Source organism: Triticum urartu, chromosome 7A (assembly GCF_056163025.1).
Source record: "Triticum urartu cultivar PI428250 chromosome 7A, HENAU_Tu73, whole genome shotgun sequence".
Lineage (NCBI taxonomy): Eukaryota > Viridiplantae > Streptophyta > Magnoliopsida > Poales > Poaceae > Triticum > Triticum urartu.
Genome location: NC_141879.1, coordinates 115,045,841 through 115,060,960, shown reverse-complemented (window position 1 = coordinate 115,060,960; position 15,120 = coordinate 115,045,841). Strand labels below are relative to the sequence as shown.

At 44.8% G+C, this 15,120-nt stretch overlaps 1 long non-coding RNA gene across 2 annotated transcripts; it reads right to left on the bottom strand.

Moving 5' to 3' along the window:
* Positions 1 to 10,800: 10,800 nt before the first annotated feature.
* Positions 10,801 to 13,212, bottom strand: LOC125524536 (uncharacterized). 2 transcript variants are annotated; one of them, XR_007290808.2, is made up of 3 exons: positions 12,399 to 13,212; positions 11,923 to 12,310; positions 10,801 to 11,759 (listed from the first exon to the last, which is right to left on the bottom strand). It is a non-coding gene; the product is annotated as an uncharacterized LOC125524536 (long non-coding RNA). The 2 variants fall into 2 exon arrangements; XR_015611425.1 differs by having other exon boundaries at positions 10,801 to 12,310.
* Positions 13,213 to 15,120: the final 1,908 nt, after the last annotated feature.

Genomic DNA, 15,120 nt, shown 5'->3' with positions numbered 1-15,120 from the left:
GAAATTCTTTGAACTTTTCAAATGTTTTAGACTTATGTTTCATTAAGAAGATATACCCATATCTGCTTAAATCATCTGTGAAGGTGAGAAAATAATGATATCCGCCACGAGCCTCAATATTCATCGGACCACATACATCGGTATGTATGATTTCCAACAAATCTGTTGCTCTCTCCATAGTACCGGAGAATGGTGTTTTAGTCATCTTGCCCATGAGGCACGGTTCGCAAGTACCAAGTGATTCATAATCAAGTGGTTCCAAAAGTCCATCAGTATGGAGTTTCTTCATGCGCTTTACACCGATATGACCTAAACGACAGTGCCACAAATAAGTTGCACTTTCATTATCAACTCTGCATCTTTTGGCTTCAACATTATGAATATGTGTATTACTACTATCGAGATTCAATAAGAATAGACCACTCTTCAAGGGTACATGACCATAAAAGATATTACTCATATAAATAGAACAACCATTATTCTCTGATTTAAATGAATAACCGTCTCGCATTAAACAAGATCCAGATATAATGTTCATGCTCAACGCTGGCACCAAATAACAATTATTTAGGTCTAATATTAATCCCGAAGGTAGATGTAGAGGTAGCATGCCGACCGCGATCACATCGACTTTGGAACCGTTTCCCACGCGCATCGTCACCTCGTCCTTTGCCAGTGCCCGCTTATTCCGTAGTCCCTGTTTCGAGTTGCAAATATTAGCAACAGAACCAGTATCAAATACCCAGGTGCTACTGCGAGCTCTAGTAAGGTACACATCAATAACATGTATATCACATATACCTTTGTTCATCTTGCCATCCTTCTTATCCGCCAAATACTTGGGGCAGTTCCGCTTCCAGTGACCAGTCTGCTTGCAGTAGAAGCACTCAGTTTCAGGCTTAGGTCCAGACTTGGGTTTCTTCTCCTGAGCAGCAACTTGCTTGCTGTTCTTCTTGAAGTTCCCCTTCTTCTTCCCTTTGCCCTTTTTCTTGAAACTAGTGGTCTTGTTAACCATCAACACTTGATGCTCCTTCTTGATTTCTACCTCCGCAGCTTTCAGCATTGCGAAGAGCTCGGGAATAGTCTTGTTCATCCCTTGCATATTATAGTTCATCACGAAGCTCTTGTAGCTTGGTGGCAGTGATTGGAGAATTCTGTCAATGACGCAATCATCCGGAAGATTAACTCCCAATTGAATCAAGTGATTATTATACCCAGACATTTTGAGTATATGCTCACTGACAGAACTGTTCTCCTCCATCTTGCAGCTATAGAACTTATTGGAGACTTCATATCTCTCAATCCGGGCATTTGCTTGAAATATTAACTTCAACTCCTGGAACATCTCATATGCTCCATGACGTTCAAAACGTCGTTGAAGTCCCGATTCTAAGCCGTAAAGCATGGCACACTGAACTATCGAGTAGTCATCAGCTTTGCTCTGCCAGACGTTCATAACATTTGGTGTTGCTCCAGCAGCAGGCCTGGCACCCAGCGGTGCTTCCAGGACGTAATTCTTCTGAGCAGCAATGAGGATAATCCTCAAGTTATGGACCCAGTCCGTGTAATTTCTACCATCATCTTTCAACTTTGCTTTCTCAAGGAACGCATTAAAATTCAACGGAACAACAGCACGAGCCATCTATCTACAATCAACATAAACAAGCAAGATACTATCAGGTACTAAGTTCATGATAAGTTTAAGTTCAATTAATCAAATTACTTAAGAACTCCCACTTAGATAGACATCCCTCTAATCTTCTAAGTGATTACGTGATCCAAATCAACTAAACCATAACCGATCATCACGTGAGATGGAGTAGTTTTCAATGGTGAACATCGTTATGTTGATCATATCTACTATATGATTCACGCTCGACCTTTCGGTCTCCGTGTTCCGAGGCCATATCTGCATATGCTAGGCTCGTCAAGTTTAACCTGAGTATTCTGCGTGTGCAAAACTGGCTTGCACCCGTTGTAGATGGACGTAGAGCTTATCACACCCGATCATCACGTGGTGTCTGGGCACGACGAACTTTGGCAACGGTGCATACTCAGGGAGAACACTTCTTGATAATTTAGTGAGAGATCATCTTATAATGCTACCGTCAATCAAAGCAAGATAAGATGCATAAAAAGATAAACATCACATGCAATCAATATAAGTGATATGATATGGCCATCATCATCTTGTGCTTGTGATCTCCATCTCCGAAGCACCGTTATGATCACCATCGTCACCGGCGCGACACCTTGATCTCCATCGTAGCATCGTTGTCGTCTCGCCAGTCTTATGCTTCCACGACTATCACTACCGTTTAGTAATAAAGTAAAGCATTACATCGCGATTGCATTGCATACAATAAAGCGACAACCATATGGCTCCTGCCAGTTGCCGATAACTTGGTTACAAAACATGATCATCTCATACAATAAAATTTAGCATCATGCCTTGACCATATCACATCACAACATGCCCTGCAAAAACAAGTTAGACATCCTCTACTTTGTTGTTGCATGTTTTACGTGGCTGCTACGGGTTTAAGCAAGAACCAATCTCACCTACGCATCAAAACCACAACGATAGTTTGTCAAATAGACTCCGTTTTAACCTTCGTAAGGACCGGGCGTAGCCATACTTGGTCCAACTAAAGTTGGAGAGACAGTCGCCCGCAAGCCATCTGTGTGCAAAGCACGTCGAGGGAACCGGTCTCGCATAAGCGTACGCGTAAGGTTGGTCCGGGTCGTCTCGTCCAACAATACCGCCGAACCAAAGTATGACATGCTGGTAGGCAGTATGACTTGTATCGTCCACAACTCACTTGTGTTCTACTCGTGCATATAACATCAACATAAATAACCTAGGCTCGGATGCCACTGTTGGGGAACGTAGTAATTTCAAAAAAAATTCCTACGCACACGCAAGATCATGTGATGCATAGCAACGAGAGGGGAGAGTGTTTTCTACGTACCCAACGCAGACCGACTGCGGAAGCGCTGACACGACGTAGAGGAAGTAGTCGTACGTCTTCGCGATCCAACCGATCAAGCACCGAAACTACGGCACCTCCGAGTTTGAGCACACGTTCAGCTTGATGACGTTCCCCGGACTCCGATCCAGCAAAGTGTCGGGGAAGAGTTTCGTCAGCACGACGGCGTGGTGACGATCTTGATGATCTACAGCAGCAGGGCTTCGTCTAAACTCCGCTACAATATTATCGAGGAATATGGTGGCAGGGGGCACCGCACACGGCTAAGGAATAGATCACGTGGATCAACTTGTGTGTCTAGAGGTGCCCCCTGCCTCCATATATAAAGGAGTAGAGGGGGGAGGCTGGCCGGCCAAGGAGGAGGGCGCAGGAGAGTCCTACTCCCTCTGGGAGTAGGATTCCCCCCCCCAATCCTAGTTGGAATAGGATTCGCGGAGGGGGAAAAGAGAGAGGGGGGGCCGGCCACCTCTCCTTGTCTTGGGCTGCCCCTTCTCTTTTCCACTAAAGCCCACTAAGGCCCATATAGCTCCCGGGGGGTTCCGGTAACCCTCCCGGTATTCCGGTAAAATCCCGATTTCACCCGGAACACTTCCGATATCCAAACATAGGCTTCCAATATATCAATCTTTACGTCTCGACCATTTCGAGACTCCTCGTCATGTCCGTGATCACATCCGGGACTCCGAACAACCTTCGGTACATCAAAATGCATAAACTCATAATATAACTGTCATCGTAACCTTAAGCGTGCGGACCCTACGGGTTCGAGAACAATGTAGACATGACCGAGACACGTCTCTGGTCAATAACCAATAGCGGGAACTGGATGCCCATATTGGCTCCTACATATTCTATGAAGATCTTTATCGGTCAGACCGCATAACAACATACATTGTTCCCTTTGTCATCGGTATGTTACTTGCCCGAGATTCGATCTTCGGTATCCTATACCTAGTTCAATCTCGTTACTGGCAAGTCTCTTTACTCGTTCTGTAATACATCATCTCGCAACTAATTCATTAGTTGCAATGCTTGCAAGGCTTATGTGATGTGCATTACCGAGAGGGCCCAGAGATACCTCTCCGACAATCGGAGTGACAAAACCTAATCTCGAAATACGCCAACCCAACATGTACCATTGGAGACACCTGTAGTACTCCTTTATAATCACCCAGTTACGTTGTGACGTTTGGTAGTACCCAAAGTGTTCCTCCAGTAAACGGGAGTTGCATAATCTCATAGTTATAGGAACATGTATATGTCATGAAGAAAGCAATAGCAACATACTAAACGATCGGGTGCTAAGCTAATGGAATGGGTCATGTCAATCAGATCATTCAACTAATGATGTGACCTCGTTAATCAAATAACAACTCCTTTGTCTATGGTCAGGAAACATAACCATCTTTGATTAACGAGCTAGTCTAGTAGAGGCATACTAGTGACACTCTGTTTGTCTATGTATTCACACATGTATTATGTTTCCGGTTAATACAATTCTAGCATGAATAATAAACATTTATCATGATATAAGGAAATAAATAATAACTTTATTATTGCCTCTAGGGCATATTTCCTTTTAAAATCCATATGTACCTAACAGCCTTACGACCATCAAGTAGTTCTCCCAAAGTCTACACTTTGTTTTCATATATGGATCCTCTCTCGGATTATATGGCCTCGAGCCATTTTGGAATCCAGGCCCACCATCGCTTCTCCATAGCTCGTAGGTTCATTGTTGTCTAGCAACATGACTTCCAAGACAGGATTACGTACCACTCTGAAGTAGTACGCATCCTTGTCATCCCACGAGGTTTTGGTAGTGACTTGATCTGAAGTTTCATGATCACTATCATAAGCTTCCACTTCAATTGGTGTAGGTGCCACAGGAACAACTCCTGTGCCCTGCCACACACTAGTTGAAGAGACGGTTCAATAACCTCATCAAGTCTCCACCATCCTCCCACTCAATTCTTTCGAGAGAAACTTTTCCTCGAGAAAGGACCCGATTCTAGAAACAATCCCTTATTGCTTTCGGATCTGAGACAGGAGGTATACCCAACTGTTTTGGGTGTCCTATGAAGATGCATTTATCCGCTTTGGGTTCGAGCTTATCAGCCTGAAACTTTTTCACATAAGCGTCGCAACCCCAAACTTCTAAGAAATGACAGCTTAGGTTTCTCTAAACCATAGTTCATATGGTGTCATCTCATCGGAATTACGTGGTGCCCTATTTAAAGTGAATGTGGTTGTCTTTAATGCCTAACCCATAAACTATCGTGGTAATTCGATAAGAGACATCATGGTATGCATCATATCCAATAGGGTGCAGTTATGATGTTCGGACACACCATCACACTATGGTGTTCCACGCTGTATTAGTTGTGAAACAATTTCCACAATGTCTTAATTATGCGCCAAACTCGTAATTCAGATATTCATCTCTATGATCATATCATAGATATTTTATCCTCTTATGACGACGATCTTTCAACTTCACCCTGAAATTACTTGAACTTTTCAATAATTCAGACTCGTGATTCATCAAGTAAATATACTCAACATCTACTCAAATCATCTGTGAAGTAAGAACATAACGATATCCACTACATGCCTCAGCACTCATTGGATTGCACACATCAAAATGTATTACTTCCAACAAGTTGCTTTCTAGTTCCATTTTACTGAAAACGAGGCTTTCAGTCATCTTGCCCATGTGGTATGATTTGCATGTCTCAAGTGATTCAAAATCAAGTGAGTCCAAACGGTCCATTTGCATGGAGTTTCTTCATGCATATACACCAATAGACATGGTTCGCATGTCTCAAACCTTTCGAAACAAGTGAGCCCAAAGATCCATCAACATGGAGCTTCTTCATGCGTTTTATACCGATATGACTTACGTGGCAGTGCCACAAGTAGGTGGTACTATCATTACTATCTTTTGGCATGAACATGTGTATCACTATGATCGAGATTCAATAAACCATTCATTTCAGGTGTAAGACCATTGAAGGTATTATTCAAATAAACAGAGTAACCATTATTCTCTTTAAATGAATAATCGTATTGCGATAGACATAATCCAATCATGTCTATGTTCAACGCAAACACCAATCTCGATGGTAGAGGGAGCATACGATATTTGATCAACCTTGGAAATACTTCCAACACATATCGTCATCTCACCTTTACCTAGTCTCCGTTTATTCCGTAGCTTTTATTTCGAGTTACTAACACTTAGCAACCGAACCGGTATCTAATACCCTGGTGCTACTAGGAGTACTAGTAAAGTACACATTAACATAATACATCCAATATACTTCTATCGACCTTGCCAGCCTTCTTATCTACCAAGTATCTAGGGTAATTCTGCTCCAGTGGCTGTTCCCTTTATTACAGAAGCACTTAGTCTCAGGTTTGGGTTCAACCTTGGGTTTCTTCACTAGAGCAGCAGCTGATTTGCCGTTTCATGAAGCATCCCTTTTTGCCCTTGCCCTTCTTGAAAGTAGTGGTTTCACCAACCATCAACAATTGATGCTCCTTCTTGATCTCTACTTTTGTCGTGTCAAACATTGCGAATATCTCAAGGATCATCATATATGTCCCTGATATATTATAGTTCATCACGAAGCTCAAGCAGCTTGGTGGTAATGACTTCGGAGAACCATCACTATTTCATCTGGAAGATCAACTCCCACTCGATTCAAGCGATTGTTGTACTCAGACAATCTGAGCACAAGTTCAACAATTGAGCTTTTCTCCCTTAGTTTGCAGGCTAAGAAAATCGTCGGAGGTCTTATACCTCTTGACGTGGGCATGAGCCTGAAATCCCAATTTCATCCCTCGAAACATCTCATATGTTTCGCGACGTTTCAAAACGTCTTCGGTGCCTCAACTCTAAGCCGTTTAACTGAACTATCATGTAGTTATCAAAATGTGTATGTCAGATGTTCGCAACATCCATAGACAACATTCGAGGTTCAGCACACTGAGCGGTGCATTAAGGACATAAGCCTTCTATGAAGCAATGAGGACAAACCTCAGTTTACGGACCTAGTCCGCATAATTACTACTATCAACTTTCAACTAAATTTTCTCTAGGAACATATCTAAAAAGTAGAATTGAAGTGCGAGCTACAACATAATTTGCAAAGACCTTTTGACTATGTTCAGGATAATTAAGTTCATCTTGTGAACTCCCACTCAGATAGACATCCCTCTAGTCATCTAAGTGATTACATGATCCGAGTCAACTAGGCCATGTCCGATCATCACGTGAGACGGACTAGTCATCATCGGTGAACATCTTCATGTTGATCGTATCTACCATATGACTCATGCTCGACCTTTCGGTCTCTTGTGTTCCGAGGCCATGTATGTACATGCTAGGCTCGTCAAGTCAACCTAAGTGTTTTGCGTGTGTAAATCTGTCTTACACCCGTTGTATGTGAACGTTAGAATCTAACACCCGATCATCACGTGGTGCTTCGAAACAACGAACTGTCGCAACGGTGCACAGTTAGGGGGAACACTTTCTTGAAATTATTATGAGGGATCATCTTATTTACTACCGTCGTTCTAAGTAAACAAGATGCATAAACATGATAAACATCACATGCAATCAAATAGTGACATGATATGGCCATCATCACTTTGCTCCTCTTGATCTCCATCTTCGGGGCTCCATGATCATCATCGTCACCGGCATTGACACCATGATCTCCATCATCATGATCTCTATCATCGTGTCTTCATGAAGTTGTCTCGTCAACTATTACTTCTACTACTACAGCTAACGGTTAGCAATAAAGTAAAGTAATTACATGACGTTTATGTTGACACGCAGGTCATAAATAAATTAAGACAACTCCTATGGCTCCTGCCGGTTGTCATACTCATCGACATGCAAGTCGTGATTCCTATTACAAGAACATGATCAATCTCATACATCACATATATCATTCATCACATCCTTTTGGCCATATCACATCACATAGCATACCCTGCAAAAACAAGTTAGATGTCCTCTAATTGTTGTTTGCATGTTTTACGTGGCTGCTATGGGTTTCTAGCAAGAACGTTTCTTACCTACGCAAAAACCACAACGTGATATGCCAATTGCTATTTACCCTTCATAAGGACCCTTTTCATCAAATCCGATCCGACTAAAGTGGGAGAGACAGACACCCGCTAGCCACCTTATGCAACTAGTGCATGTCAGTCGGTGGAACCAGTCTCACGTAAGAGTACGTGTAAGGTCGGTCCGGGCCGCTTCATCCCACAATGCCACCGAATCAAGATTGGACTAGTAACGGTAAGCATATTGAACAAAATCAACGCCCACAACTACTTTGTGTTCTACTCGTGCGTAGAAACTACGCATAGACCTAGCTCATGATGCCACTGTTGGGGAACGTAGCATAAATTCAAAATTTTCCTACGTGTCACCAAGATCTATCTATGGAGTCATCTAGCAACGAGGGAGGAGTGGATCTACATACCCTTGTAGATCGCGCACGGAAGCGTTCAAGAGAACGGGGTTGATGGAGTCGTACTCGTCGTGATCCAAATCACCGATGATCCTAGCGCCGAACGGACGGCACCTCCGCGTTCAACACACGTATGGAGCAGCGACGTCTCCTCCTTCTTGATCCAGCAAGGGGGAGGAGAGGTTGATGGAGATCCAGCAGCACGACGGCGTGGTGGTGGAAGTAGCGGGATTCCAACAGGGCTTCGCCAAGCGCTGCGGGAGGAGGGAGATGTGACATGGGAGGGAGAGGGAGGCGCCAGGGCTTAGGTGCGGCTGCCCTCCCTTCCCCCCACTATATATAGGGCCAAGGGAGAGGGGGGGCGCAGCCTTGGCCCTTCCTCCAAGGAAGGGTGCGGCCAGGGAGGAGTCCATCCTCCCCAAGGCACCTAGGAGGTGCCTTCCCCCTTTAGGACTCTTTCTTTCCCTTATCTCTTGGCGCATGGGCCTCTTGGGGCTGGTGCCCTTGGCCCATATAGGCCAAGGCGCACACCCCTACAGCCCATGTGCCCCCCCGGGGCAGGTGGACCCCCTTGGTGGACCCCCGGACCCCTTTCGGCACTCCCGGTACAATACCGATAATGCGCGAAACTTTTCCGGCGACCAAAACAAGACTTCCCATATATAAATCTTTACCTCCGGACCATTCTGGAACTCCTCGTGACGTCCGGGATCTCATCCGGGACTCCGAACAACTTTCGGGTTACCGCATACTAATATCTCTATAACCCTAGCATCACCGAACCTTAAGTGTGTAGACCCTACGGGTTCGGGAGACATGCAGACATGACCGAGATGACTCTCCGGTCAATAACCAACAGCGGGATCTGGATACCCATGTTGGCTCCCACATGTTCCACGATGATCTCATCGGATGAACCACGATGTCAAGGACTTAATCAATCCCGTATACAATTCCCTTTGTCTAGCGGTACGATACTTGCCCGAGATTCGATCGTCGGTATCCCGATACCTTGTTCAATCTCGTTACCGGCAAGTCTCTTTACTCGTTTCATAACACATCATCCCGTGATCAACTCCTTGATCATATTGTGCACATTATGATGATGTCCTACCGAGTGGGCCCAGAGATACCTCTCCGTTTACAAGGAGTGACAAATCCCAGTCTCGATTCGTGCCAACCCAACAGACACTTTCGGAGATACTTGTAGTGTACCTTTATAGCCCCCTAGTTACGTTGTGATGTTTGGCACACCCAAAGCACTCCTACGGTATCCGGGAGTTGCACAATCTCATGGTCTAAGGAAATGATACTTGACATTAGAAAAGCTTTAGCATACGAACTACATGATCTTGTGCTAGGCTTAGGATTGGGTCTTTGTCCATCACATCATTCTCCTAATGATGTGATCCCGTTATCAATGACATCCAATGTCCATGGTCAGGAAACCATAACCATCTATTGATCAACGAGCTAGTCAACTAGAGGCTTACTAGGGACATGGTGTTGTCTATGTATCCACACATGTATCTGAGTTTCCTATCAATACAATTCTAGCATGGATAATAAACGATTATCCTGAACAAGGAAATATAATAATAACTAATTTATTATTGCCTCTAGGGCATATTTCCAACACGAGGATGCACGCAACATGTTCCCTAAGCAGGGTCTCCACCTTACCACCAGCAAAGAAGAATCCCTGGTCCTCACAGTCTTTCATGTGTCGTCCGACTCTTTCTTCCCCAAGGTCACACCTGCATCCATTTTCTATCAATTTACAGAAAATGGAACATCCTTTTTATCTAGTACCAATTTACAGAGAACGGAAGCATGCTACTTTCGAACACTGCATGCAAGAACTCTTCCACAACATAGCCATGATCAGTACACCAATCTAATACTGAAACTTATTCATACATGTGCCAATCTGTGCGACTCAAACAACAATTATATACATGTATTAGTTCTAATTTCACTTGCTAGGATCAGAGGTAACTAACCAGCAAGAGTTATTACAGTAGCTTGAAATGAAGCATTGCTAGCTCCTACAATCAAATTTGTCGACATCCATAGAGCATATATAGTCGATAAATACTCTGATTTTCTCCAGGGATTAATTTTTTTATCTAATAAATTGTTGATTCATCATGGTCCAGCATAAAAAAGAAGTGGAAGTTATAATCTGTTATCTAATAAAGTGGTTCAGGGTGTCAAACACAATATGAATTTTGAAACGGTTTCATTGCGCAGGAGCAGATGGCCTGCGGTTATGTTTGTGAAATTTACTGGCCAGAAAAAAAATGTGAAATACCAAATTCTAAATAGCTCGGCACCAGGAGAGGCAGCACCTCATCATATATTGGGTCTTTAACAAAATCAAAGACACAATAAGAGTATTCCTGAGCTCCTACAGTCATACATACTTGAGCTAGCTGATAGTAACATATTACTACATCTATGTGAACCTTTATTATCCTACTCTGCTTTTCTTGATCATCTGCTTTGCTATAAAGCTCAGATTTGGTAACTTAACCCTGAACTTCTAAAACATTCTTTCATTTTCCAAAAAAGAAGTAAATTTCTTTGGCATGATCAAGCCAAATCAACCTCATCCGTCTTGGCCCCTAGCTCAAATGATACAAAGCTGAGGCAACATTTTTCCACTTTGTAATGAGATTACGGTCTGCATAATCCTAGTCCAGGCAAAATTCATACAGCTCCTTAGATATATCCTTCCTTCTTCTATAGAAAAGATCATAAATGTAACGGCTTCTTGGATGAGAAATGCGGAAAATTGGCCAGAGTGCTTCACACTTTCCCTGTATGACCATGGGTAACATCTGAATTCCTCAAATTAGTGTATATTCTGCAGACTTGATTCCCCCCTAAAAACATACATCCACGCCTCTGGACTTCTTTCTTCTCTGAAAAATCTGAAAACATGCCAAGATCTGATTATAGAATAAAATTTAATGATTCATTAAACTTGAAATCCGTACGAATATACATGAAAAAAAACTGAAATCTCCATTGTTGATTTCTAACAGCACGAAATTTGAGTCACACCTCAAATCTTCAGGCAGAGGTAGTCTGTTGTAGGCACAATCATAAATTAGCTAGAACCCTGTCATGCAAACTACCAACAGAAAATTGACTTTGTTTATCAATTGGAGGCTTACTGGATTCAATATCCATCTAATATCCACAAAAGATGAGGTTGCTGGGGAGTTCTCCGTGAATCAGAGCCTGCTCGAAAGCCTGTTGTGCAGTGATCCTACGATCGGACAGAAAAGTACATTCTGTAATATGTATTATTAGGGAACTGATAGACTATTCAGTTTTCTCAAATGCAATGAATTTTTCAACCATTACCAACGCGCAGACCTTTGATGATTCAACTCACATTAACCATGTAAAAATTCAGAGCAGTGGGGTACCTTGTTGTCGACCATCAGAGAAACTTCCAGTTATGCCTCACCGGCCACAGTGTCCACATGCAGAACCCAATGGGAGCACACTCTCTCAGTTCATACTTGGAACACGTTGTGCTTGTGTTGACAGACATCGTAAAAAGAAGCACCAGACAATGCACTCACAAACCTAGAAACTGACATCGATGACTCGGCAGAACATGTGGCGAAGCCCACGCTCACCCCTTCCCAATGTGTTCGAGGTGGCCCTCCTCCACCACAAGGCGGTTGTGTCAGATGGCATTGGAGCGGTACGCTACGGCCACAGCGGCTGGAGGGGCAAGGTTGCCGTCACCACCGTGGTGGGAGTGACGCCTCAATCAGTCACTAACAACAAAATCAAAGTGAAATTGTCCTGAAAAAAGAAAACAAAAGCAAATGAATCCAGTGCCCTGGCTACATTTAGAGAAATAGCTATCCAAATTTAAATGTAGTAGTCATACAGAAGAGCAACCGAACTCGTATTTGCTCCATACTGACTTTTACTTTGTCTATGTATTGCACGCCGTCGGCCAATTCCCTTGATGCAGCTGCACCTAAGCATCCGAACAAACACAAATCCCGCCAAAAAACTGAGAATTTATTGATTGAGTGTATGAAATTGCACAAAACGCAAGTTGAATCCTAAAAAAATAGGATAATCATTGAGACAATACATAAGCATGTACTGTATGTGCACCATAGATTCAGGATCAATAACAAGAAGAGATTAGCATGATGGTTGAGGGAGCTATGGGCTTGCTGCTCCATGCCACGCTCACCCCCGATGAGGAGTTGTGGGAATGCCATCCTCCAACCCCAGCCGTCGGGTGATCTGGAAGTCTCGCACCACACCAGCAGGGCCGCGGCTGTCCGCCAGCAGCACAGCGAGCCCCATGGTGAGGCATACGTTGAGGAAGCTCCAGCTTCGCTTGCGTCTGAGGCGCCTTCACCCACGGCGAACTGGGCGACGCCAGCAACTTCGTGACGCCGCGGCCGGCGTCCTATTGGATGAGGTAGTTCGGGCGGCATCCATTGGAGGGGGCGTTGGGTTGCAATGGGGGCAGCGAGCGGGTAGAGGTGCGACCACGGAGGTGGGGATGTCCAGCGGGCTGACGCGCGAACGCGGCGGCGAGCGGGCTGAGGTGCTGCCGTGGCGGCGAGGGGGCTGAGGTGTGGCGGCGGCGAGGGCTCGGCAAGGGCAAAGGCGAGGGTTCGAGTTGAGGAGGCAAATGCGTACGGGTATGTGGGCCTGAATCACTGGGCCGAAGTGCACGGTCGAGCATTGTTTGCATCGTTTGATGCACACATCGTGGTTTCCCGAATTAGTACCACCTCGCGTATATGTTTTAAATTCAAACTAAAAACGTAAATTTACAGAAAGAAAGCGTATTGTGACGGTGAACCCACGGAGTCAATCCGTGCTTTATTATTATTATTATTATTATTATTATTATATATATATATTATATATATAGGGATAGGGATTAGGGATAGAAAATTAATTAAGAAGAGATAGGGAAAAAGACTAGCACAAATGCCCGTGCGTTGCAACGGGCGTAGACTCGCAAAATCATATCCATGTGCTATTATGCACATAGCAAAAGTGCCCGTGCATTGCAACGATACAAAATAACTAACAATTAATAACTCCCTTCTCCACCATTGTTTAATTCAGTAGTAAATATTCGCCGATAGATTTTTTTAATTTTTGTAGAATTCGTTTGGGTGTTGTTTTAAAATAATCACTCGAATAATTAGTATCACCTAATTTGTAATTATTTTAGAATTAGTAACACTCAAATAATTAGTATCATTTAATCTGTACTTATTTTAGAATTAGTAAAAAGTTTGGTTTTATTTTAAAATAACCAATCAAATAATTAGTATCACTTAATTGGTAATTATTTTAGAATTAGTAAAAAAATACCGGTATATGTAGGGCGTATACACGCTGCATGCATGTTGTAGCCAATCCATGCAGACCTTCCCATTATGTGGTCTTTGCATATACTTTTTGATGAAGAAATCTTTGTGTTGGAGTAATGGGTCACGGGTAGGCTAACCCGAGGCTCCGAACCTTTTAAGATATCGGGACTGATTGCGCCCCTCAAGACGCCAGGATGAAGAGCCGCCTTCTGGAGGCCGGCTGAAAGAACAACCGACTGCCCGCATGCGGCCGAGTCCTAGAAGCGAGATCAAGACGGGCTGACCCCCGCCTGACGGCTTCCAGAGAAGCCGGCCACGGGGAGTTGGCCCACGACACCAACAAAGCCCATGCCTTCATCAGGGGGATGGGACGGGGAGTGGCAACAGTGAAGCCCACTCCCTCCCCTTTCCAGGGGATGGCTAGGCCACAGTGCGCTGTACCAACGGAGATCTCCGTCTGGCGCGGCACTGTTGTCATGCCATCCCTGACATCAGCAACAGTGGGCGGAGTCCTGCACCCACGACGGTCTGTCAGTATGGTCCACGGATGACGGGCCCTACCAGTCAGCGAGAGTCCAGAAGACGGCAAGAGCGCCATCAGTCGGACCCGAAGGGAGCCGCCCCCCGGGAGTCGGCCTGCCCCTCCCATGGATCCCCCGCGCCATTAACCAGACGAGACAGGGAGTGGCTACAGTGATCACCCGCCAGGCGGCGGGGCTGTAGCCACGACCCCATAACCAAGCCTGCGTCATTAGAAGCACGGCTACAATAATCAGCAGCCGGCAAGACCCACAAGCGGCGGGTACGGCCTGTCGGCTCCGTACCGGACCAGTCGACGGGGCCCACCAATCGGTGGGCCCCAGCAGTCGGCAGAAAGGCCGGCAGGTGAAGAGACTGACGGCTGGGACCTACGCCCAGTCAGTTTGCCATTGTACCCCTGGGGGGTAGGCCTATATAAACCCTTCAGGGCACCCATGCAAAGGGTTCCACCCATTAGAACTAGACCAGATCATAGAGGGAGGAGAGAGCTAGCCCCGCCTTCTTCTACCTCCAGCATACAGCTCGAGGAGCGCCCTTGTACTCACTTTGCCTTAGTGATCATGCGGAGACCCCGCAAAGCAGGACTAGGGGTGTTATCTCCTAGGAGAGCCCCGAACCTGGGTAAAGTACGCCGGCGTTCATGTCTACGCGTCATCCCACTTTCGGGCACCGACGACGTTCTACTCGCTTCTACCGTGATAAGCCATCCATTGGCAT